The following is a 27,976-nucleotide window of genomic DNA, read 5'->3' on the forward strand; positions in this document are numbered from 1 at the left end:
GATGCAGAGATGGGCTGAGAGGTGGCAGATGTAGTTCAGCCTGGATAAATGTGAAGTGATGCATTTTGGAAGATCGAATTTGACAGTTGAGTACAGGATTAAAGACAGGATTCTTGGCAGTGTGGAGGAACAGCAGGATCTTGGTGTGTAGGTACATAGATCCCTTCAAATTGCCACCCAAGTGGACATGGTCGTTAAGAAAGCATATGGTGTTTTGGCTTTCATTAACAGGGGGATTGAGTTTAAGAGCCATGAGATCTTGTTGCAGCTCTATAAAACTTTGGTTAGACTGCACTTGGAATACTGTGTCCAGTTCTGGTCGCCCTATTATAGGAAAGATGTGGATGCTTTGGAGAGGATTCAGAGGAGGTTTACCAGGATGCTGCCTGGAATGGAAGGCTTATCTTATGAAGAGAGGTTGACTGAGCTCGGACTTTTTTCATTTGAAAAAAAGAAGGAAGAGAGGGGACCTAATTGAGGTGTACAAGATAATGAGAGGCATAGATAGAGTTGATAGCCAGAGACTTTTTCCCAAGGCAGAAATTGTTAACATGAGGAGTCATAGTTTTAAGCTGTTTGGTGGAAAATATAGAGGGAATGTCAGAGGCAGGTTCTTTATGCAGAGAGTTGTGAGGGCATGGAATGCATTGCCAGCAGCAGTTGTGGAAGCAAGGTCATTGGGGATATTTAAGAGACTGCTGGACATACATATGGTCACAGAAATTTCAGGGTTCATACATTAGGTTTACCTTACATGAGGATCAATGGTCGGCACAACATCGTGGGCTGAAGGGCCTGTTCTGTGCTGTACTGTTCTGTGTTCCATGTTCTATGGGACTGGGTATGGATGGAATGCTGTTCAAAGGGACAGTATGGGCTAAAAGGCCTTTTTCTACACAGTGTGGGGATTCCATAATGAGGAGCTGTTAACATCATAAACCTAGTTCACCAGTCAACATTCATTTTGAAATACTCTATAAATTGTCTCCAGGTTGTTTTCAGCTTTGTCCAAGAGATAAGTAATTAATTCCTGAAGACTACAAGGCATTTAACAATCCAATCCTTCCAAGCCAGGAATGTTGATATAAACCAACACCTTCACTGTAATCCAGACTGAGATCTACTCAATCAGTGGAGCTCCAGCTGATACCCCGAATGGTAACATAAATGAGCAACAAATTCTTCATAAATGATGTTTGTTGGTGCAGTATTTCTGGTTTATTGTAATTGTTATATTTAAATAAATAAAGTGTAAACAAATAATTAAAATATTCAAATGGCCTCACTGACCTTATTAAGTTGCATACACCAAAGGGTATAATTAACTATCCAACCACTTTAACAACCTGACTTGTTTGCACTATTAAATCTTAAGCATTGAAAGCATTATATTAAAAAGCGATTGCCTGTCCTAAGTATGTCCTATTTAATCTGCTTGTTTTGACTTACTTCAATGTAAACAATGGCGAAATGGAATGCACAAATAGTCTTCCAGGGGTGTTGACTGGTATTTGGTAAGTGCCCATTATGCACATCTAACCATCGGAAGTGAACCCTTGCCTTTGCCCCTTGATGTGCTGAATATCCAGTGAGATGGGCCTTCAAAACTGTCAAGAAAACCTGCAAAGTAGATTGCCCTTGGACTACAGATTGAGAGAAAGGAGGTGGTTTCTGGGCCTTGTTTCTCATTTATAAAATCAGGAATAGCGCAATGGATTTTGTAGAAATTTATGTCTACTCTCCTGACCTAATGACTGGTGCAAGGGTTAAGATAATTCAAAGAAAGCTTTCAAATTGGAAAAAAAATGCAAGGAAGAAGAATTGAAATAGCTCCTTTACCTGTGAAGATGAACATCTGATCTGTAATATAGTATTCACAGAACTGACAGTAGGATATTATTGTATTCAGCATTTCAAACTTTAAAAAAGCTGACAGTGTCAAAAAAAAACATGATAATGTTCACAGGCAAGACAAGGGTGTTTAGCAACTATACCCTCAAGGTAAATTGTTATATTTTGCCTTGTCCCTTGGTAAAACACTTTCAGTCATAGCAGAGCAATCTATCTGAACATATTTTAAAATCTTTGGATGCTGAAAGTCATGTTTGAAGATTTTACCTCATTATCTCTGACATATAACTCAGATAAAGGTGAGTAGTTGATGAAAAATTAATGAAGGGAGCTGTTTAGCCCATTGAAATTACTTGAAGTGCTCAAAAACAATCACTATTCTAATCATCAAATGCCCAGAGATTAAACTGTAAGTATCCTGCAATAAAGACGCAAAATTAGTTTTAATCTCATTATGCATTTCTTTTTTTTTGCAGATCCAGCCTTAGTCATTTGGGAGTCGCAGATGAAGGTCATGTTTGAAGAAACTCCATCCCTAACCACATCTGCTCCTGACCTTTTGCTTCCCAGGGAATCCCAAGTCCTACTGATGAGTGCAGCTTTGATTCGTGATTCCTGCTCCAAATAGCAGCTGCAACAGCCAAACAGGGAGATGTGACCTGCTGTGTCTCCAGGAGGAAGTGCCGACAAACAACTCACATAAGGATTAGATCAGGTGAGCAAAGCCTTCCGCTGACTATTGTCTGGGGAAATCAAGCTCATAGATGTATTCAGGGCTCAGGAATGCATCTTTAGATAGTCAGCTCGCCTTATGGGAGATTCTGAATCATGATCTGTTTTCTTTCATTTAATACAGAGCCATAATTGGGTAGGAAGTATGAAAGAGGTGCATGGATCTGTTGGTCACACATTATTTATTAAACTGCGCTGAAATCATTACCACCTGCCTGGTCCCCAAAGACGAGAAGCATTTACTAACGATATGTTTCTGAATTTAAGCAATTTGTAGCAACGTTCGGTGCCATGTTTTTTAATAGGCTTCCTGAAAGCATCAATTAATCAGAACACTAAGATAATCATGTTTGGAAAAGAAACAAATAACTCTATTTTCTTTTAAAAGAACAAATAATTGCTCTGTAAAGATGTTTATAATGATAATGTCATATGTGCAATGTCAGATATTTCAATCTTGGTAACAGGAGCAAGTTGACTTCTCAGATCCTAGAGTGTTCAATAAGTATTAAGTTATTTTAATAAACTCCCTTAGCATCTACCATTGCCATCATTCGCCCCTTTGTTATTGCTAACATTTCAACATAATTGTGAGTACAATTGCATTTATTAAACAATTTTCTAAATAGCAGAATACCTTCTAAACTAAAGATGAATTCTTGATTATTAGATTAGATGACTTACAATGTGGAAACAGGCCCTTCGGCCCAACAAGTCCACACTGCCCCGCCGAAGCGCAACCCACCCATACCCCTACATTTACTCCTTACGTAAGGATATGGGCAATTTAGCATGGCCAATTCACCTGGCCTGCACATCTTTGGACTGTGGGTGGAAACCGGAGCACCCGGAGGAAACCCACACAGACACGGGGAGTACGTGCAAACTCCACACAGTCAGTCACCTGAGGCGGGAACTGAACCCGGGTCTCTGGCGCTGTGAGGCAGCAGTGCTAACCACTGTGCCACCGTGCCGCCCACAGTGCTTGTTAAGTTGGTTTTCACATGTGTAATGTATTTTATCAGTTTAACTTGGTAATAGTACATTGAATATCAATGTTAGTTCATATAGAAAGATATTATATTTGTGGTATGACATACAGGGCAGTGCAAACCTTCTTTAACAGATACAATGTTGGATAATTTAATGGGCCAGAGGTCAATATCTCACCTTTTCAGACATTACTTTTCAAGAATGGGGCATCTCACTTCTACGGCACCTCTTGAGAAAGGGGGAGGTACTCACGAGTGTCTGGTAATTCCAGTCCCTGGTACCATGTTTAAACATCAGGTTCACAGCATGTCAAACACTGCAAGCCAGGAATTGTCCTTATTCCGTGATGCACAATGGAAAGGTCATTTCTGAGGGAGGCAATTGCTTTGTCAGCTTTGCTAATGGAGACCTGGAGGATTTGGTGGTGCAGAGGTGTGTTGTCCTCTTTTTTGAGGGATGGCAGAGAGGACCATGATACTGAAACCTGCCAGGCTGGTCCGAATTTGCCATTCCCACAACCTCCCCACACTGAGTCAGTGCAGTATCCACAGTCTGGGGGATCGAGTGGCCATTCTACACTCTGCTTGAGTAAGTACCATCTACTTCTCTCTGCTACCTCACACTTACTCTATCTCTGCTACTGAATGCACCTCCCATCAAGGTTCATGCTCTACCACTCTCACTATTACATCCAACATCTTCTCCTGATGGCTCTCAACCACTCCATTCCCCTGGAGGACTGGGCTGAGGGACAGCAAAGCCAAGGGGTGAGGTGGCTGACATACATTTCTTCACCCACTACCAGAAGATCCTTGAATTAGTAGCACAGGATCAAGACCACTCCAACTGAATGCTGAGACCTCTGTGTCTTGGCAACCAAATAAGATTCATTGTTTTGTCCTGCACTCCTGCCACATTACCATCACCTTTCACAATACTGAACCTGCCACCCCACTGCACAACTCATTCCCTCTCTTGTTCTGTGCAGACACAAGCTACATCTACACAGCTTCCATCTACAAACGTCAACTGACTCTAGCCACCAGTAACTCCTCCACTTCTTAGGGGCTGTCACAGGACCTTCAGAGGATGCATTTACTGTGCTACCTCCTGAACTCTCCACCAGGTCAAATACAGTCACCTCAATGGGTACTCTAGCTGGGTTAGTGCCCGCAGCACTTTCTGCTGAGCAGGTCACTGTCATGCCTCTGTAGATGATTGAGGAAGACATGCCCAAGGCCTTTGGCACTCAGAGGACTGCTTAGGACCAGGCACTGGCTCAGCTGGCAGAAGAGAACTTCATGATAGCAGCTGTTACCAACTTACTGCAAATGTATGGACAGTCACGGGAGCTGTAGCCAGGTTTGTCTGAGGGACTCATGGACCTAAATCGAGGGTTGTTGAAGGAGTCTCCCAACATTATGACTGTGCTAAATCTGGTGTGGGTGTATCTTACTGTCACCATGAACAGGTTGGTGATGACGATGGGAAGCCAGATCCAGCAGACTGCAGGGGTTGCTTCAGGAATTTGTTGCTCAGTATCCATGGCAAGACATGGGAGCCTGATGGACCTGGACATCTCTCCACATGCTCCTTCCTCTCAAGGAGACAAGGTGGTCCCATCAGGCACCAAGACAAGGGAGGAAGCACACACAGGTCCCCAAGATATCTCCTGTTGAGCTATTCCAGAGGTGCCTCGAACTCTACTGCAACCCTGCCTCTACCCTAACCCTGCCTCTACCCCAATCCTGTGGAAGTTGAAACCCAGCTGAGTGAGCCTGCATCTGGACAGGATACCCTTGGAATATCATTAAGCCACAGTCATCCCAAGGTTACCAAATTTAAGAGCTGGGAGGTTCTGCTGCAAATGTACAAGGTGTTGGTGAGGCCACACCTGGAGTATTGTGCACAGTTATGGTCTCCTTACGTGAGGAAGGATACACTGGCTTTGGAGGCAGTGCAGAGGAGGGTCACCAGGTTGATTCTGGAGATGAGGGCATTACCCTACGAGGAGAGATTGAGCCGCCTGGATCTGTACTCATTAGAATTTAGAAGATTGAGAGGGGAATCTTATAGAAACATATAAAATTATGGAAGAGATAGGTAAGACAGAGACAGGGAGGTTGTTTCTGCTGTTGGGTGAGACTAGGATGAGGGGACATGCCTCAAGATTAGGGGGAGTAAATTTGGGACAGAGATGAGGAGGAACTGCCTTTCCCAGGGACCAGTGAATCTCAGGAATTCTCTGCCTAAGGAAGCAGTAGAGGCAGCTTTATTAAATTTATTCAATGTAGGGGAATTAAGGTTTACGGGGATAATGCAGGTAGAAGGAGCTGAAATGACGGACAGATCAGCCATAATTTTAATTAATGACAGAGCAGGCTCGACGGGCCAAAAGGCCTACTCCTATTACTATGAAACTTTGAGTCAAACCTTCTTCACCAACTGTCTCCACTATACAGCAAGCTCCTTCCTTACTGGGACTGCTCCCAGACACAGCGGGAGGGCAAGGATACAGAAAATCTTATGAGGGCAGATAGGTGGCATAGATGACACTTCATTGTACATAGATGAACACGTTTGGAAATATATTAGCACAGTACATCATCACTTTTATTTGGTTTTCATTTGATTTATTATTGTCACACGTACCTAGCTCCAGTGAAAAGTTTTGTTTTGGATGCAGTACAAGCAGATTCTAACGTACAAAGATCGTAGGGTGATTGAACAGAGTGAAGAATACAAAGTTACAGCTGCAAAGAAGGTGCATAAAAAGCAAGATCAACATTTGATTTGAAATTTGAACAAACCATTCAGAAGTCGAATAACAGAGGGGAAGAAGCTGTTCTTGAACAGCACATGTTTAAGGTTTTGTATCTTCTGCCTGATGGAAGAGTTTGGAAGAGATTATAACTGGGGTGGAAAGAGCCTTTGGCTGCCTTACTGAGGCAGTGAGAAGTGTAGATAGAGTTAATGGATGGAAGGTTGGCTTGCATGATGATCTGGGCTGTGTTCATCATTCTCTGTAATTTTGTACTGTCCTGGGCAGAGCAGTTACCATACCAAGATATTGTGCTCCCAGATGGAAAGCTTTCTATGATGCATCTATGAAAGTTCCTTATGAGCATGCCAAATTTCCTTAGCCTCCTGATCAACTCTCAGCTTAACTGCAGCTACACAAATGAAAGTTCCAGAAACTAGCTTTCCTCAATTCCAGACAGATTTACATCACTGTCTGAAGAATTGCTGCACATTAACATTAAATGCTGTCCATCTTTAATCTGGAAACATCAGACATTGCAAAGCCTTGAAACAACTGTTTACGTCAACCTCCATTAAACAACAGGAAAAGCAAAGAAACAGCAAATAAACAATAAGCTACAAAGAAACAGAAGCTGTTTACCTTTTCAGAAGCAACAATTTCACAGTCATTGAAGGATATCTTCTCCCAACTTCTTTTAGAAGTGAGTGTTAGTTGAGCTCTGTCCAGCTTCTTGTACTCATCACTGCATTGCTCTTTCTTGCTGGAAGTAATATTCCTCATCTGGAAAGTCCTCATCTTCCTCCTCAGGAGACAGTTGCCTCTCTCCCAGCCCTTCAGCATCCATCACATTCTGTTTGTCCACACCAGTTGTGCAGAGCAGTGCATGCCAGGAATAAGCAGCTTAGTCTATCTGGAGTGTAACATAGAAACATAGAAGATAGGACCATTTGCCCTTTCAAACCTGTTCCACCATTCATCACCATCATTGCTGATCATCCAACTCAATAACCTAACCCTGCTTTCTCCCAATAACTTTTAATTCATTCGCCCCAAGCGCTATATCTAGCCGCCTCTTGAATACATTCAATGTTTTGGCAACAACTACTTCCTGTGGTTATGAATTCCACATGCCCACCACTTCCTGGGTGAAGAAATGTCTCCTCATCTCCATCCTAAATGGTCCACCCCAAATCCTCAGACTGTGACCCCTGGTTCTGAACATACCCACCATTGGAAACATCCTACCTGCATCTACCCTGTCTAGTCCTGTGAGAATTTTATAAGTTTGAATGAGATCCTCCCTGACTGGTCTGAACTCCAGTGAAACAATCCTAACCTAGTCAATCTCTCCTCACACGTCAGTCCTGTTATCCCCGAAATCAACCTGGGAAACCTGGTAAAATAATTCCTTTACAAGATTGATCCAAATATCGGAACATTGTCTTGATGAAGTCCATCATCTGTTCTATGGTGGTCCTTGAGGAATAATGTACCTACACTCAGCCTGAGTCAGATAGTTCTCTGGCCTTTTTGTCCACATGCTCTGGCCTTTTTGTCCTTAGGAGGCTATTGGGTATTGGCTGGATATGGCTATTTATCCTGCACTTGCTGACTTTTTTATTGCTCCTCATTTCTATCAGCCTTTTTCAAGTGCAGTCCCAGCCATCTGCTGGAGCTGTATCCATGAGCTACTGTTCCAATGACCCAACGTGGGATCTCAGAAACAGAACAGCTCCTTTGTTAAGTGAGTAGTCAGTAGTTGAGGCAGACAGTTGAGGCAAATGATAGTTTATCATCATCCTCCATACGTAGGACACATACAGCTCTGGCAGAGGGCTTTGGGAATTCTACACATGCACCTCTGACATATTTGATCTTATTCACACATATATTGCCCAAGTTGTGTCACACAAATACAGTAAAAGATAATGGGTGCTGCAGGCTGACCATAGCCCTGTCTCCCCGCCATGCCAATATCCCAAACTTTAACGGTCACCTGTGATCACTTTTAATTCAAAGTCGTTATTAGGATTAATTTATAATGATCAATGTACTGGCAGAATTGCGAGTGTGAGGATTTGAAAGGGCAGCAGGAAGGCTGTGTTTAGCATCGTTACCTCATAATGTCAGGAATCCAAGTTTGATTCCAGCCTCATGTGACAGTCTGCATGCAGTTTGTATGTGCTCCCGGTGTCTGCGAGGGTTTCCACCGGGTGCTCCAGTTTCCTCCGACAATCCAATGATGTGCAGGTTAGGGGATTAGCCATGTTAAATGCGAGGTTAAAGGGATAGGGTGAGGGGGGAGTTGGATCAGGTTGGGATGCTCTTCGGAGGGACAGTGCAGAACTAGATGGGCCAAAAGATCTCTTTCTGAATTGTGCTGATTCTATGATTTGTAAACTAGATGTATTTAATCCCAGACCTGAGTATCAGATTCATGCAATTGCTCTTTGAATGCCCACAAGTGGAATCCAGCCCCACAAGCAACACAAATTAGGCTTGTTGTGGATGTGCTGGCAGCAATCTTTCATGGTTATCGCATAGATGAAATTTGATTGAAGATAGAAGGCTTTCCAGATCACACTAATGTGACTGAGTTGCACACTTGACCTGTTATTCTAGGTGCATCTCTCATCCTTCAAACACATGTTCCTTTCTACATTTTAGACACTGTCAAAGCCAGCAGATTTTAGCTTCCCCCATTTTTACCCCAACATTTTAATGTAATTTTTCATCTTCTGAGTCTACCCACTGAACCCCAGGCCTGTTGTATTGCCAATGTCCAACATTATGAAGCACTGTCCACCAACAAAGTCAACGTGAGAGTGACTATTGATGACCACCCATCCCCCCCACTACCACCACCAACAAATTACCCCATGCCCTCCCACATCATATCAGCTCCCACCCTTATATGTATCATTGTTTCCCTTCACAGAGGTTATTCCCTCTGCATCCCAGCATACTGGCTCCAACCCCCAGACACGATTCCCCAAATTTCCCAATACAGTGCTGTCCCCTAATAATCCCCTGAAAGGGAAAACAGACAGCATTGGTTTTCTGATAATCATAAAGTACATACCACAGCTCAGAGATGCAAACATGTAATGATATAATTGGATAACATAATCATGTGTACGATCGGTAATATGGTCACATGTACTAACTTGGAATGTGAACTGTGCACATATAATTGAGTAGAGAAAGGAGTGAGGAAAATGTAACATTTTGATTGGAAATTATTATTTGTAGAAGTAGTCAATTGGAAGCTTGTATCTGTAAAAAATAGTATAAAACTCTTCTTTTGGCAAATAGGAGTTGAGCAGTATGCTATTTTCCTGATGTTCACATCTCATATGCATGTATGAGACTCATCCAGTCTAAGAGGAAATAATGGGTTTAACTCACCTTTTCACTCCCTCGGCATTTAGTGCACAAATCCCTGACCAATAACAGTGCAACTCCTCCGGACCAAATTGTGATGACAGCCCTGAATGAGGATGAGCCAGTCCCCTAACTGATCCCTGTGCAGCTCTGCAACTAACTTAATGGTAATCTTCAGACCTGTTGTAATCAATCTACACGTTCAGACCATTAGGATGGATTCCTGAATCCTCATTGCAATAAGTGGTCAACACCCTCGACTAAGATTGGACAATACTATTGGATGAGGTAAAAACAATAACTGCAGATGCTGGAAACCAAATTCTGGATTAGTGGTGCTGGAAGAGCACAGCAGTTCAGGCAGCATCCAACGAGCAGCGAAATCGACGTTTCGGGCAAAAGCCCTTCATCAGGAATACTATTGGATGACTTATTACTTTCCCCCTAAAATCAACATAGACATTCAGGCATGGTCATTTGTTAGAAACATATACAATATGTTTGCTGCTGAAGGCATACGTTGCTCCGTACTCAGGCAGGAACAGTGAAAGATGACTTCATGCAAACATTTATTCTTTAATGCCAATTACATAGTTTTGTCTACATTGTGTTTGTCTATGTAAACAGAACAGTAAAGTCCTGAAAATATCATTGGGTCATTTGTTGCTCTGTTTAGGGAGACAAATTATTAATTTTAGTTAAGCTGAACATTAAATAAAGAATAATTTGTTCAAGATATGGTTGACATGGTATTAAACACATAGTAAATTACCTGAACGCAGCTGTTTGCATTCAACAGTTCAGTTAGATAATTATTTATGTTGTTTTTCCATTTGTAAATGTGTGGTTAAAAGGTGCACATTTACTCTAGCAAAACTATATGAGAATTAAACTTCAATCAGTGTCATCGTGGACTAAGCATTTTAATGCAATGCTAGAGGAAAACTTGACAGAACTGATCTCACAAATAGAAGACAAACTGAAGTGTTCACTCCAGCAGCACAGATTAAAGACTGACATTGTTCAGCTTCATTGAAGTGTGCAATTCTACACTGAGTCAATGAAGATTATCAAGCATGTTTAACACAGTTATCAGACCATGAAGAGTTGTTTTGGCACGAGATAAAGCTGAGTACTAAAACAGAGCCTTAATTCCTTCCTAAAGCTTGAGAAAAATCACAAAACTTTAAATATATCAGAACCGCATTTAACTTTTGATGCAAGGCATGTGATTGTGTGTCAGATCATACTTAATATTTACCTTCACTACTTCAGCTCTTGTTCTTCATCTTCCTGCCAAACTCTACTCCAAGTCTGTTTGTGAATTTGAGAACGGTGAAATCAACCAAAGGTCTGCTGATCATGCATGGGAGAAGAGGAGGTATGTGCATTTTTGTAGAGCCTGGGAAACATTCCTTTTCCGAGAGTTCCCATAAAAATACAAACTGAAAATTGCTATGGGCTACCAGTTGAAATATTTCTAGCTGTTCCTTAAAGGAAAGGTGGTTCAGTAATTCAGCTAAAACCAAAAGATAAAATATGTGCCAAGCAGTCTCTGCATATTACAACAAACATTGTAATTAATTGTCTGAAGTAAGTACTAGGATTAGTACTGAAAACAAAGAATGCTGGAGATCACAGTGGGTCAGGCAGCATCCATGGAGACAGGACAAGTTAATGTTTTAAGTCATCTGGACTCAAAAGGTTAGTTTGCTGTCTGTCCATGGATGCTACCTGACCTGCTGTGATTTCCAGTATTTTTTTGTTTTCAGTATAGATTCCAGCATCTGCAGTAATTTGCTCTTACTAGCATTAATACTTACATACTTGAAATAGATTCTTCCCTGGAACAGACCAGCATCTAGTCTGTCATCTGGGGACCCTGCCAAAGATAAGACCATAAGACCATAAGAATTAGGAGTGGAAGTAAGGCCATTCAGCCCATTAAGTCCACTCCACCATTCGATCATGGCTGATGGGCATTTCAACGCCACTTACCCACACTCTCCCCGTATCCCTTAATTCCTGGGCGGCACGGTGGCACAGTGGTTAGCACTGCTGCCTCACAGCGCCAGAGACCTGGGTTCAATTCCCGACTCAGGTGACTGACTGCGTGGAGTTTGCATGTTCTCACCGTGTCTGCGTGGGTTTCCTCCGGGTGCTCCGGTTTCTTCCCACATTCCAAAAATGTGCCGGTCAGGTGAATTGGCCATGCTAAATTGCCCATAGTGTTAGCTAAGGGGTAAATGTAGGGGTATGGGTGGGTTGCGCTTTGGCGGGTCGGTGTGGACTTGTTGGGCCGAAGGGCCTGTTTCCACACTGTAAGTAATCTAATCTAATCTAATCTAATTAAGAATTTATCAATCTCTGCCTTGAAGACATTTAACGAATGAATTCCACAAGCCCACCACTCTCTGGCTGAAGAAATATCTCCTCATTACCATTCTAAATTAACCCCCTCTAATTCTAAGGCTGTGCCCACGGGTCCTAGTATCCCCACCTGACAGAAACAATTTCCCAGTGTCCACCCTTTCTAAGCTATGCATTATCTTGTAAGTTTCTATTAGATCTCCCCTCAACCTTCTAAACCCACGTGAGTACAATCCCAGGATCCTCAGCTGTTCATCGTATGTTAGATCTACCATTCCAGGGATCACCCGTGTGAATCTCCACTGGACACGCTCCAGTGCCAGTGTGTCCTTCCTGAGGTGTGGGGCCCAAAACTGAACACAGTATTCTAAATGGGGCCTAACCAGAGCTTTATAAAATCTCAGTAACACATCGCTGCTTTTACATTCTAACCCTCTTGAAATAAATGACAACTTTACATTTGCTTCCTTAACCGCAGACTCAACCTGCAAGTCAATCTTTAAAGAATCCTGGACCAGCACTCCCTGATCCCTTTGTACTTCAGCTTTATGATTTTTCTCATTATTTAGAAAATAGTCCATGCCTGTGTTCTTTTTTCTAAAGTGCAAGACCTGGGTAGCAGCAGCAGCAAGATCGCAATTATACAAATGGGAGAAGGCCATTCAACCCCTCCAACCTGTTCCACCATTCAGAGATCACAGCTGATCTGGGGCCTAACTCTAAATGACTGCCTTTGCCTCATATCCTTTAATATCTTTGCTTCACAAAAAATTATCAATCTCAAAATTAAAATTAACAATGAATCTAGCATCCACTGCCATTTGAGGAAGAAAGTTCCAAATATCTGCTACCTTTTGTGAGTAGAAGTACTTCCTAACATCTCTCCTGAATGGTCTGGCCCTCATTCTCAGACTATGTCCCCTAGTTTTAGAATCCTCAACCAGTGGAAATCTTTGTCTATCTTGTCTTAAAGACTTTGGCCAGGTCACCCCTTAACCTTCTAAATTCTAGAGAAAACGGACATGATTTGTGTAATCTCTCCTCATAATTTAACCCCTGAAGTACAGGTGCCATTCTTGTAAACCTATGCTGTACTCCCTCCCAGGCCAATGTAACCTTCCAAAGATGTGGTGCCCAGCTGAGTTCACCATACTCCAAGTGGGATCTAATCAGGATTTTGGATAACTACAGCATAACCTGTCCATCCTGGTACCCCAGTCCTGTAGATATAAAGGTCAACCTTCCATTAGCTTTCTTGATTATTTTCTGCATCTGTCTGTGACATTTTAAAGATCCATGCATTTGAATCCCCTAGTCTGTTTGGACATGCAGTCTATTTAACTTCATATCATTTAGAAACTCCTCTGATTTATCCCTTTTCAGTCTAAAATGGATAACATTACACATTTCCATTGAACTCCATCAGCCACAGTTTTGCCTGTTTTATTCTGTCTTTTTCTATCAATATCCCTTTGTAATTTTGTGCTATCATCTACACTTATCATCAATGCTGTCTAACTTGTGTCATCAACATATTTAGATTCATAGCTTTTGTGACATTATCTAAGTCATTAATAGATAATGTAACTAATTGAGGCTCTTACACAGAGGTTCAATTTCACTCTTGGGAGACTGCATGGAGTTTGCATGTTCTTCCCGTGTCTGAGTGGGTTTCCTACGGGTGCTCCAATTTCCTCCCACAGTCCAATGATCTGCGGGTTAGGGTAGATTAGCCATGCTAAATTGCCCATAGTGTCTAGGGATGTCTAGGGTAGGTGGATGAGCCATGGGAAATATAGAGCTGCAGGGATGAGGTGGGTCTGGGTGGGATGTTCTTCAAAGGGTTGTTGTAGACTCAATGGGCTGAATAGCCTACTTCCACACTGTAGGAATGTTATGAATAGTTGCACTCTAATATTCTTTCTCACTATTTAAACCTACACACTTAAAATGTTCTGTAAGTAATTAAGTAATTAGCTGCTTCTTTTCTTTTGATCTTGGTGGGATAATGTCAAATTGGGTCAGGCAGCTTCCTGCGATACATTATGTGACACAGACACATTATTTGTGGCATGGTTATATTGATTACCTACCCTGTTAATGTTCCCTGTGTATGATTTTTTTGGGGGGGTGGTGTGATTATATGACCTATTTGAGTCAATCAGGCTGAATCCATAGGGACTCCTGTGAAGTGACAGTGGTCATCAACACACATTAGATACAAATCGTACACTAGAGATTGATAGATTTCCTGTCTTGTACATCGAAAGGCTTCTGATTCAGAACAATAGAACAGATTGTCCCCAATCCATCATTGTCCCACTGCAAGTCCAGCAGTCCACTCCACTTTGGCAATGGGTGTTAGCTACAAAAGTGAGTCGCATATTAACAGAACGAAAAACACAATTAGCTAATGCTGATCCTGTAATTATGTTGCTCTCATTAATTAAATTGATTCTAACCTGTCAATTTTATTTTAAGTTTTATCATTGTGAAACTCCTCCTTCAAAGCAAAACTGATTGCTTTTTCTAAATAGAGGCCAGTGAATCAGATTTTTTTGTTTTAAGTGATTTGTTTCCTTACCCTTGCATGTAGCATGATTTCCTTTCTTTTTGTTATGCTAATGAAAGTATGCAATTTTTAATTACATTGCAGGAACTAAACAAGGCCAAAGCAACTAGCATTGATTTAAATAGAATGTGAAATCTTATGCACTACTGATGTGCTATCTTCTGTTTCCACCTGTGATGTTACATTTCACCATTTTCTTCTGAGATGTCATATAATTCTCTTCCTATAAATCAGTGAAAAAGTTTTAATAAAGTGTCATTGAAACAAAACTGAAACTCCCTTAGATAAGTGTGTGCATGTATATGTGTGTGTTGGATGGGGGCATAGCAGGGTTGGGTAGGCACCAAGGAGGGTGTTAGCTCACCTAACAGAGCTATTTTAATTGCCACACCTCTGAGGATAGGAAGACTCATTCCAGAGAGCTGGGGGCCAATCAGATGCTGACTACTCCAAGTAGCAGTAACATCACCCTGTGAGTGGTGGTCTCACACAGTAGTGCGACTGGGACTTGGACAGCACTTCATTGATGTATCAGAGCATTGGAAGTGTTTGGGGACTGGGGTTGGCGGTTCAGTGAGGTGTGTAGAAGCCAAAGTTTGAAATGGGGTCAAGGAACCTGAGGAAAGGTATGAGCTATACTTTGAGGTTAACTCTCCAATGCCACAGGGGGGCCAGTTTACCAGGGAATGCCATCTCCTAGTGCTCTCTCATCCCCTACTAACCAGCACCATCCCGTGCTTAGAAATCTGTCAGGCTCAGGCCATTCCTGTCACTGTTTTAATACCAGTGATAGTGAGAAGAGTGGGTATTAATTTCCCTTTTCTGGGCTTCAGTTGACCTACTTTAAGTAAGGTGCCCAAATTCATCCCCTTAATTCCAGAAAAACTGTGGTGCAGCATGGACAGGTGGCGAGGCAGTAGGCAGGGTGCCGTTGTATTTAATGTGCCCTCGACCTTCAAAGTAGTTTCAAATTCAGACCGGATTATCTTCGGAATATGTTGTGAGCAGTGTTTCACAATGTCAACTGGCAACGTTAATTAGTAATGAATGTTGTCACCACCCTTCATCTACATAATTTAATGATGGTGATTTTTTGACCTGGAGTCCGTGTTTTACAAGATGTTACAAGTGTTTTGAATGATCTATTTAGCTGACTTCATTAATAGCTTTAAAGGGACAGAACAGAAAATGAATGAACCTCAGAATAATGCTCTGGCTCCTACTTACCAATGAGCAGTGCTAAGGTACCAATTTATTGTTCTAATTTGGAGAGAATCAAAGTTAAATAGAACTTTGCACAATCTGAGCTAATTACAAACCACTTTAATTCCAATAACATAGTCTTGAAATAAAGAGAGTATTACATTGTTGGAAACAAAACAATGAATGAGTGTGTCAACTAACATAAAATAAATCACTGGAAAATCTGTTTTAAACACATTTGTTTATTCAAGATATTGAAGAAGTCTTCCCTGCTTTTCTTTGAGCATTGCACAGAATATTTTTTATGCAACAGAAAGGGACAGTGGTGCTGCAGTTTTGTGCCTCGGCTGGGACATGCTACAGTATGCACCTCCTCATGGTTACACCAGAATATTGGCCAAAATTAAACACTCACAATTCTGGGTTGGAATTTCAATCCATCACCTCCTGACTCAGCAAGCAGAGTACGTGACTCAGTGAAAACTGACACCTCATTCATTGATTGTTTTATTTCTGTTTTATTTTTTATTTCCTTCTATTTCTAACTCACGTTTCCTGATTTATCAATTTTTTTTAACCTCCCCTTAAGCATCCTGTTTAGTTTCAGTAAAATCTACTTGATTCAGCCTATCAGCATCGATCCTATTGTACTGCCCAATTCAATTATCCGCCATGGTCATTTTATTCTCAACTACATTGACTTCATATCCTTTTTCCAATAAGGTAAATGGAAATTTTGCACAAGTTCAATTTGTTTCAATGTTTTAATTTTTTTCAGACAGAATTTCAATGTACCTATTAGTCCTGAAACTGACATTAGGAAAATTATTTTCACGGACATGTTTTTCTGAGTGTGCTCAACATAAAATGTAATAACTTGTAATTTTTTTTAAGTTTGACTGTGGGTGTGACTATGGTGATTTGGATAGCATTGTGCATATTTTACACTGACTTGAGAAATGAGGCAAGATATTGAGGTTGGCTGAGGGCCATGATGTGAACAAGCAGTATTTATATATTGCCTTTAGCATGATAAAACGTGCCAGATTGTTCAAAAGGAGTATAATAGGGCGAAAGGAAATTGATTCAGTGCCAAAGAAGGAAATGCTTGGGGAGGTGACCAAACATTTAGCCAAAGGAATAGATTTTCAGGAGCTCCTGAAAGGAGATATTTAGGAAGGAAATTCCAAATTTTTGGATCCAGACAGCCAGTGGCATGGTCAAAGTAGATGAGCGAAGGAAGCTGGTTAAGTGGAAGATATCAGAGTTAGAGAAACAGAGACTACTTGCAGGCCTGTGGGTTGGAGAAAGTTAAGAAATTTGAAGATGAGGGACTAGTGTAGAGCAATGTTGGCTGAATGGAATTCGGGGCATGATAGCATGGGGCAAGAGTTTTTGATGAGTTGAAGTTTATGGGGGTGCAGCAAAGGGGAAATCTGACCTAAGGAGCATCTAATACTTAGACTTGGAGGTCACAAAAGTATGGATAAAGTTGACAATATCAAACAGAATGGAGTTTGGAAATATTTCAGAAGTGGAATAGGCCATTTTGGGATGGTGAGGAGATAGAGTCGGAAGCTCAGATTATTTATCACAAGCATCTAATAGTTCTTCTGATATACTTTGTCCTACATTCTGTTTTCATGTTGGGGAAATTATAGACCACATCCACCGATAGCTCCTTTCCCCTTCTGTTCCTCATTTCAATCTAAACCAGATTCCACATCCTGAATTCCTGAGCTGAGGTCAACTATTAGTATTATATAGACACTTGTCATATTTAATGATTTGTGATACCAGCCCATTTAGCTGCTTCCTATTTTTCTTCAACGTCATATGTCCTCAACATTCAAAAACTTGTGTAACAAGTTCTGCCTTAACATCTTCAATGACCCTGACTCCATCCATTTCTGAGACAGAGAGTTCCAAAGTTGCACATTTCTCTGAAATACAAAAAACACTCCTTCATTTCTGTTTTAAAAGGGTGACCATCAGCTTTAAAACAATGCCACCTGGTTCTGGACTCACCCACAAGAATAAAATTCCTTTCCACCAATCACATTGTGAAGACCATTCAGGATCTTATACACTTCAATCAGCTCATCACTCACACTGCTAAACTCCAGTGAAATCAAAGCCAGCCTGTCCAACATTTGCTCATTGGACAACCCACTCATTCCAAGTATTAATCCAATAAAATTCTTCTGAACTCAAAAAATGTATATCCTTTTCAAATAAGGAGACAAAAACTGCACATAAATTGATTAATCTCTCCAAAGCCCTTTAAAACTGCAGTGTAACTTCCTTAATTTTATGTTCAATTCCTCTGATAATAAATGAGAGCATTGCATTAACATTCTAAATCACTTGCTGTACCTACGTACTAACATTTTGCTTGAGCACTTCAGTCCCTCTGCACCTCAAAATTCTCCAGTCATTCTCAATTTAAATAATTATTTTTATTCATCTTGCCAAAGTGAACAACTTCACGTTTCCCCACTTTATACTCTATCTGCCAAGTTCTTGCCCATTCACTCAATTTATCTGTATCATTCTGCTTCCTTACAAAGTTGTCTTCACAACGTACTTTCCTATCGATCTTTAGGTCATCTGTAAATTTAGCCACCATGGACTCCCAGCACAGACTGTGCAGGACCCTACTCATCACATCATACTGATTTACAGAAGACCCATTTACTCATTCTCTATGCACCTCATCCAGGCTGGAGTGTCTAACTACTAACCTTCTCCACCCCAAAAATGTAATTTGTTGTAGACCACTTTCAATCCTGAGGTCGTGTAAAAGAGCTGTAAAACTGCAAATGCTTATTTTTCTAATTAATAATGATTGCACATGATTTTCTCACAACTTCGTGAATAAACACACTAATGCAGGATAGAGGAGGAAAATCACAGGTTTAATTCTGGGCATATATTGACACAACTGATTCTCATCTAACTAGCAAAGAATTAGAGATAATTTGACTGTGGTGTATGTTCCTGTGTATTATTTTGAAATGGCTGATGGTAATGTGGTACATATCAGCAGCAGGCGAAGATGGGATGAAGCTGTGCTTTAATGTGCCAATGGATCTCAGATACTAAGGCTAAGATTTTCATTCTCAAGTTAGGAATCTTGCTATTCTGATTTCTGGTCAGCTTTATCATCTCTCACTATGAAGAAGGGCTTACGCCCGAAACGTCGATTTGCCTGCTCTTCGGATGGTGACTGACCTGCTGTGCTCTTCCAGCACCACACTCCCAACACAGACCAACTCTGATCTCCAACATCTTCAGTCCTCACTTTCTCCTCATTTGGGTTAGAGTTGGACAATCGCCCCTGGAAGCAGAGCTAATGTGAGAATAGAGGCAGCAGATTCTGAGTAGGTTAGAAGACCTATCTCTATTCACTGTCCATTCCCTGGTACATCAATCTCATTCTGAAAATGAATGCCAGCCATTCTACCCCTCAACCTATATGACGTTCATCTCACCAGCGCATACCCCCTCAGATGCCTTATATCTAAAATGCCCCTTTATATTCCTACACCCAAAACCTCAGGCTGCAAAAACAGCTCCTAGCATTCTTCACATCTGCTCACCAACTAACTGTTTTAGATAGAACTCATAACTTCTATAACAATATTGAAATGCTCATTAAATTGTCACCACAAACAAACATCCATACAAAATCTCCATGGAAATGGGTTAAATCCATTAAGTGCTCATAAAGCTAACAAAGTAAACAAAGTTATACAAAAACATTTCAAAGCCCTCTGTTTCTCTCAACAGCTCATAAACGTGTCAGTTAAACAATGCACAAAGTTCCTTTCACAGTTGTAAAAATAACCCTTGAGTCCATTCCTTCGGCTTATATCTCATCAAGCATTCATAATGGAAAACCAAGGCAAGACAGACAAGGCTTGGGCCAACTGCTGGGAAATGGGATATGAATAATTAGATGGCTTTTATATACTAGTGCAGATTCGATGGACTGAAAAGCCTTTTACTCTGCTGGTGATCTCTATGACACTGTGACAACGGACAGTTATATAAACAAAGGCTATAGAACTAAAGGCTATAAGGGTGGCATGGTGGCACAGTGGTTAGCACTGCTGCCTCACAGCGCCAGAGACCTGGGTTCAATTCCTGCCTCAGGCGACTGACTGTGTGGAGTTTGCACGTTCTCCCCGTGTCTGCGTGGGTTTCCTCCGGGTGCTCCGGTTTCCTCCCACACTCCAAAGATGTGCAGGTCAGGTGAATTGGCCATGCTAAATTGCCCCTAGTGTTAGGTAAGGGGTAGATATAGATGTAGGGGTATGGGTGGGTTACGCTTCGGCGGAGAGGTGTGGACTTGTTGGGCCGAAGGGCCTGTTTCCACACTATAAGTAATCTAAACTGCACATGCGAAATGGGTTGAATAGATAACTGACCTGTCAATTTAAGAAGTCAGCCACCTGTTTGTTTATCTACCTTCAATTTATTTTATTCACCTCAAGGTAATTGGCCAATTTCACCTTATTTACAAATCAGGACAAATGTTACAAGCCTTGAAGTACAATGCCAGACTGCCAGGTCTTGACCAGCTACACATCAAAACTTTTACTATGTTGGCAACATCAGGAATATTGTGATGTCCCGAAAGTCACAGTTACTTCCAGTTACGATGTATGGGAGAATCAGTGGAGCATCAGACAATGGCACCCTGGGGTGAGTTTCAGATGAGAAAGTAGCTAGGCCTCCAGAAGTGAAAGTCTCCATGAAACTCACAAAAATGTCACTTCACCAATTTCTGTTTAGATTTATCTCATTAAAGTCAGATTATCAATACCGTTGAATGAAGAAGATGTATCTATCTGCTGGAAAAAGTACTTAAATGCATGTGAACACTTACATATTTTTGGTCAGTTTCATTGTCACTTTACTGTAAGACAGTGGCCTATGATCAATCACTTAATCATGGGGTTCAAGTCCACAACTCCCCGAAAGTGGCCATGCAAGAAGATAGGGTGGGAAAGATGGTGTATGGTATGCTTGCCTTTTTTGTTTGGGTATTTGAGTACAAGAGTCAGGCTGTTATGTTGTAGTATTAAGAGACTTTGGTTAGGTCATACTTAGAGTATTGTGTTTAACTCTGGTTGCCACATTGCAGGAACAACATGGAGGCTTTGGAGAGGGTGTGGAAGAGGTTTACCAGGATGCTGCCTCGATTAGAGGGTATGAGCTATAATGAGAGGCTAGAAAAACTTGTGTTGTTTTCTCTTGAGATGCGGAGGCTGAGAGGAAACTTGATAGAAGTCTATAAAATTAATGGGTGCTTAGATTGGATTGACAGTCGGGATCTTTTTCCGAGAGTTGGAATGTCTATTACTGGGGGTCCATGTATTTAAGATTAGAAGGGGAAAGTTCAAAGGGGATGTGAGGGACAAGTTTTTACACGGAGAGTGGTAGGAGTCTGGAACACACTGCCAGAGGTGGTGGTGGAGGCAGATATAATGGTGGTGTTTAAGGAACTTTTAAATCAGCACACAAATAAACAAGGAATGGAGGGATATAGACCAAGGGCAGGCAGCAGGGATTGGTTTAATTTGGCATCATGTTCAGATTACATTCCCTACAATGTGGAAATGGGCCCTTCGGCACAACAAGTCCACATTGACCCTCTGAAGAGTAATCCACCCTGACCTACTTCCCTCTGTCTAATGCACCTAACACCACGGGCAATTTACCATGTTCAATTCACCTAACCTTTGGACTGTGGCAGGAAACCAGAACACCTGGAAAAAACCCACACAGACACAGGGAGAATGTGCAAACTTCAAACAGACAGTCACCCGAGTCTGAAATCGAACCTGGGTCTCTGGGTGCTGTGAGGCTGTAGTGCTAACCACTGAGCCACCTAAACAGCATCGTGGGCTGAAGGCCCATTCCTGTACTGTACAGTTCTGTGTACTATGTTGTAATTAAAACTGCATTTAATTTTTATATGGCACCTAATCATGAAAATTGGAGCTGCTGAGACTAATTAAAATTATCTGCCAAACAATTTCCAGATTTCAGAAAATACTTCCCCCAAAGATCAGGATATCCCTATGGTTCCTTGAAACACATGTCCAAACAAGATAAGCCTGACACCATAAAAATAATGAAGTGTGTAGAAGGTCCATTCTCAAAATGTTGTCAACACTTGGATTACTGCGTGCAGGTTCACTCTCTACATCCCAATTCTAGAGCTTTAAAATCTAGTACATCCATGGGAATTGCAAAGAGATTTTTATGAGTAGTTTCTCAACAGTTTGTCCAAAAACACAGGAAAGTGAGGACAATGCTGGTTAATTTGGATGAGCAGCCCCCAGTTTCTGTGATGTAAGGTGTGTATTACAGCTGAGAAGATGATCTTCTCATTATTTGATTTGCCTATACTACTTCACTCCATATTTGGGTCACAATTTTAGCCTTTTTAGCTGAAATGCCACAGGTTCAGCTCCATGTGCTGTCTGTGCCTTGGAAATACAACTGCACAATTAGAAAAATGCAACTTGCAACCCCTTTTCTCCTCTTTCATGGACGACCTCTTTGGGTCAGGTGAAAGCTTCATGCAAGAATGTCAGTGCAAGGTCAGAACCCAATGTCTCTGTGTCATTAAACAAAAAACAACAAAGAAGTTCAGAAGACAAAGAGTTCTGAAGAAGAGTCACTGGACCCAAAATGTTAACTCTGCTTTCTCTCCACAGATGCTGCCACATCTGTTGACTTTCTCCAGCAATTTCTGTCTTTGGTTCTGTGTCACTGTTGTGTTTGTGATAACTCTAGTGAACTGCCACTGGACTTTGAGTTGGTGCAACGATTTGATTGTGACAGGGCACAGCTTCTGTGCACATGACTCCTCAAGGAGGGAATTATCATTGAGAACTCGTTAAATATTTGGTGCCAAGTTGCTACGCACGATGGGTTGACAATCTCTTGTACAAAACTAAGCATAAATTGCTTGCTCACTGTCTCAGTCAAGAAGTGTGGCACTGGAAAAGCACAGCCGGTCAGGCAGCATCTGGGGAGCAGGAGAGTCAACGTTTCAGCTCTCTCAGTCAAGGGATGTGTATGCTGAGGGAAATTATAAAGGGGAAAGAGATAGAAATGACACATTTTAGGTGAAAACCTGCACAATTAAAAGATCTAACTTCCATTCACATTTTCCTGATAAGGTAAATATGTATGTAAACTAGAAATGTGATTTTATTTTATAAAAGTTGTGTGAGGAGGTTATCTCAAACAGTCAGTGTGATTTAGAACACAATGCCAGTTACAGAAACAAAATCCTTTGTATTGCTGTCGAATGAATCATGACAAAGTCTAATCTCTGCATTCCAGATTGGAAATCTAGTTTACAGATTATTCTGTTTATAAAAAAATGCTTTGAGATGGAAGAGCAACCATTGGACAAACATCTCTGTATTGAATTGTATTGAATAAAATTAAGTGACTTGATCTTGAAATTAATATCATGACTCTTAAAATTTAAATAAAAATTGTATCTCCAGATGAGAACAGCAACTCAGAACAGGAACTGAGGTTGGATCCCAGCATTCTGAATAGAATTCTTAATCCTTCAAACAATGTTGAAGTTAAATACCTTATTGAATAGAATTTACAACATTTTAGCAGATCATTTTTAAAACGTAGTCATTAGTGAAAATCAGATAAGAATAAAGGACAAGGTTTATGTTAGAGTCTGCTTTTTATGTATATAACTGTAGTGAATCTGATTACTGAATTTCTTTTGCTTAACTTTATAAATTGAGTGCAGCAAAATGTTGATGTGTTGACTCTCAGTGGAACCATCTCAAAATACATGCTGTGTGACAGGTGAGGCACTATTCCCACCTGAATGTATCTTCACGTAACCTGACAAACCTATGAAACCTGCCTATGTCAAACAATGCATGGAATGGAATCTGAATGGAAAACACAGAAAAACAGTGAATGTTGATGTGATGATATGAAATGTGATATTATTTATTCTATTTGTTCACATTTTCAATAACCTGACCAAACAAATGTATCTGAAAACAGTGGAAAAACCTGATGGTAGAATGTTCCATTCATAGAATCAATAGAGCCGTACAGCACAGAAACAAACTCTTCAGTCCAACCAGTCCATGCCAGACATAATCACTAACTAAACTAGTCCCATCTGCCTGCTCCTGAACCATATCCCTCCAGACCTTTCCTATTCATATACTTATCCAAATGTCTTTTAAATGTTGTAATTGTATCCACATTCACTACTTCCTCAGGAAGTTCATTCCACACACGAACCTTTCTCCATCCCTCATTTCTTTTTTAAATCTCTCTCCTCTCACCCTAAAAATGTGCCCCCTAGTCTTGAAATCTCCCATCCTACGGAATAGACAACTACCATTAATTCAATCTCTACACTTCATTATTTTGTAAACTTCTACAGGCCGTCTCTCCTTCATAATTTCGCCTCCATGATGCAGTTTTCCACTTGTTGTATCAACTTTACCTTCTGTCCAGTTGGTCACACTTGTAATGTTGCTATAGGCTTGGCCGTTCCTGAAGCCTTTGCAGGTTGTTTCACGGGGAGACCTTGATAGCCATCTATGGTTTGTCCGGTGCTCCACGACTTTGCACTTCTGTGTGGACAGCTTCATGATTTGACAAGTTTAGAAAAGTTTGGCCAATCTAGAAGAATCTGTGTAAAGTGTTGTCCTGTCATTGACATTGTTCTATTAACTTTGTTGTTCTGTTGATTGGAAAGGTGGATGATTGAGAAATACCTAACATTTTGTGTCATCTAAGTCTGGCAATCATTATTCTAGCAAATGTATGTTTTGACTTAAATATAGTGATATATCAGTGGATTAATTCCTCATGTTGTTGTGATGTAGGACAATGATTAAAAAATGTCTAATCAGTCAATTCCATCCTCCCTTCACACAAATATATAGGTCATAATAATTAAAAGATAACATTGAAAATGGCAAGTAAACACAAAAAATGTTCCATTCAAAAGTATAACAGAGGAAAGGGAACTATTTTATGCTTCACCATTGTATTTCATTAATCCATGAACTAAAGGAATCCTGCTTTGCGTTATTGATTTGAATTCATGTAAGACTGACATCCAAGATTTAAAGTTCACATATCCTCTGAAAGGTTCAAGAAGATAAATGAAACAATAAAAACTGAAGGAAATCAAAGAAGGGTGAAACAAGCACAGCAAACATTTCTCATGTCTGCACATTTTCAATACTTGATGAGCAATCTGTTCAGTTAAGCCAAATAATAACAACACACTGGACTGGCTAACACAGGCCATCATTTTACTTATTCAATAATAAAAAGTAATAGCACTCTTAACAGAATAACAAGTTATACCATTAAAAACATTAAACACAAGGCAATATTCTGAAGTAAAAGAAAATTATTACATTGGTAGCATAGATAATCAAATAGGAAATAATCCTGTACAGTAGGAAAAAGAAACAAATTTGCCTCAGGTTAGGTTCAAACTATTTTTTGTGCGATGATTTAACAAAGAAGATGATTGTAAAGCACTCTTATAATCTTAGTTGCTAATCATATTGTAAATATGCTTTTGCTTCATTCGTACAAGGCTTCATTGAGACCACATCTCGAATGTGGTGTGCAGTTTTGGTCTCCTTATTTAAGGAAGGATGTAAATGCACAGGAGACAGTTCGGTGAAGGTTTACTAGATTGATATTGGAAAGACTACATTGCATTGTAAGGATAGGCTGGACAGGCTTGGAATGAAAGCAAATTACTGTGTCAACAACAATATGGTTTCCATGTGTCCTCACCAGTCTCCACATTCAATGGATCATCTTCCAGTACTTTCACCGCCACTAACAGGATGTCACCACCAAAAACATCTTCCCCTCACCTCCACTGAGGGTCATTCCTCAGGGACCATTCCCTCCATGACAGTCTGGACCACCCCCACATCTCTCCTAATGCTTTCTCATTCACCGTGGTACTTGCCCATGTATTTGCAGAAGGTCTAACATCTTCCCATTCACTTCCTCCCTTCTCATTGTCCAAGGCCTCAAATATGCCTTTGAGGTGAAGAAACATTTCAATTGTACTTCTTTTAATCCAGTCTAATGCTTGTAGTACACACAATATGATTCTCTTTACATTGACGAGACCATTTTGAAGAACCCCTCTGTTCTGTCCATGAGTGTGACCATGATCTCCAGTTGCTGTAATTTTAATGAATCAGTTTGCCCTAGATTAGATTCCCTACAGTGTAGAAACAGGTCCTTCGGCCCAACAAGTCCACACTGACCCTCCAAAGAGCAACTCACCCAGTCCCATTTCCCTCTGACATCTGCACCTATCACTACAGGCAATTTAGCACTGCCAGTTCACCTGACCTGCATATCTTTGAACTCTAGGAGGAAACCGGAGCGCCTGGAGGAAACCCATGCAGACACAAGGAGAATATGCAAACGCCACGCAGACAGTCATCCGAGGTTGGAATCAAACTTGGGACCCTGGTGCTGTGAGGCAGCAGTGCTAACCACTGAGCCACCATGCCGCCCCGCTTGCTGACACGTTTATTCTGGGCCTACTGCGATGATCCATCAAAGAGTAACTAGAGATCAAGGAACAATACCATGTTTTCTGCTAAGGTATTCTACAGCCCTGAGATCTTACCATTAAATTGAATAACTTATCACAGAGTCATAGAGATGTTCAGCATGGAAACAGACCCTTCGGTCCAACTCATCTATGCCGGCCAGATATCCCAACATAAGCCTTTGCCAACATTTGGCCTATATGCCTCTAAACCCTTCCTATTTGTATACCCATCCAGATATCTTTTAAGTGCTGTAATTGAACCAGCCTCCACTACTTCCTCTGGCAACTCATTCCATACATGCATCATCCTTTTGTGTGAAAAAGCTGCATCTTAGTTTCCTTTTAAATTTTTCCCCTCTCGCCCTAAACCTAAGCCCTCTAGTTCTGGACTCCTTATCCCAAGGGAAATTACTTTGTCTATTTACCCTATCTATGTCCCTCATGATTTTATAAATCTCTATAAGGTCACTCCTCAGCCTCCGACGCTCCAGGGAAAACAACTCCAGCCTCTAAAGCCTCTCCCTGTAGCTCAAACCCTCCAATCCTGGCAACATGCTTGTAAATCTTTTCTGAACACTTTCAAGTTTCACAACATCTTTCCAATAGGAAGGAGACCAGAATTGCATACATATTCCAACAGTGGCCTAACCAATGTCCTGTACAGCCGCAACATGACCTCTCAACTCCTATACTCAATACTCTGTCCAATAAAGGAAAGCATACCAAACGCCTTCTTCACTATCCTATCTACCTGCGACTCCACTTTCAATGAGCTATGAACCTGCACTCCAAGGTCTCTTTGTTCAGCAGCACTCCCCAGAACCTTACTATAAAGTGTACAAATCCTGCCCTGATTTGTCTTTCTAAAATGTAACACCTCACATTTATCTAAATTAAACTTCATCTGCCACTCCTCAGCCCTTTGGCCTATCTGATCAAGATGAAGTTGTACCCTGAGGTAACCTTCTTTGTTGTCCACTATGCCTCCAATTTTGGTGTCATCTGCAAACTTACTAACTATAGTGCCTATGTTCACATCCAAAACTTCAGAAACTAACTGCATTATATCTGGTCTCCATTTTCCTTGCCTTCGTTTCCCTGCTTCCCTCACAATCATGTCACGATTGTGTCTTGTTTACTTTACTCTTTGTAGAAAGGACAAATTCTCTTCCTTCCACACCTTAAATAGCACTCTTTCTGTATGTCTTTATTCTTTCACTGTTATTAAACCCTTTGTCTTCTACATTGGACCTGTATACAATATGATCTTAACTCCTCCTCTGCCTCTGTTAGAACAGTAAAAAATTCTTATTTTCCAAAACCTTTTAGTTCTGAATAAGAGTCATACTGGAGTGAGCTCTGTGTCTCTCTTCACAGATGCTGCCAGACTTGCTGAGTTTTTCCAACGTTCGTTATGTTAATTTTCCATTGGCGCTCGGAAGAGTGACAGAGGTTTAAATGTATGTGATCCTGAATGTAA

General features: G+C 40.9%; 2 long non-coding RNA genes across 2 annotated transcripts in view; one reads left to right on the forward strand and one right to left on the reverse strand.

Annotated features, from left to right (window-relative positions):
- The window catches only part of LOC140481642 (uncharacterized), a 67,920-nt gene extending 56,883 nt beyond the window's left edge, over nucleotides 1-11,037 (reverse strand). The window contains exons 1-2 of the long non-coding RNA XR_011961579.1: nucleotides 10,986-11,037; nucleotides 6,980-7,250 (exon numbers count right to left, since the gene is read on the reverse strand). This is a non-coding gene — a long non-coding RNA (uncharacterized lncRNA). The remainder of the gene's footprint in view (nucleotides 1-6,979; nucleotides 7,251-10,985) is intronic.
- On the forward strand, nucleotides 2,428-27,976 carry LOC140481643 (uncharacterized). The gene is made up of 3 exons (XR_011961580.1): nucleotides 2,428-2,566; nucleotides 11,000-11,105; nucleotides 26,310-27,976. It is a non-coding gene; the product is annotated as an uncharacterized lncRNA (long non-coding RNA).

This window comes from Chiloscyllium punctatum, chromosome 9, assembly GCF_047496795.1.
Source record: "Chiloscyllium punctatum isolate Juve2018m chromosome 9, sChiPun1.3, whole genome shotgun sequence".
Taxonomy (NCBI): domain Eukaryota; kingdom Metazoa; phylum Chordata; class Chondrichthyes; order Orectolobiformes; family Hemiscylliidae; genus Chiloscyllium; species Chiloscyllium punctatum.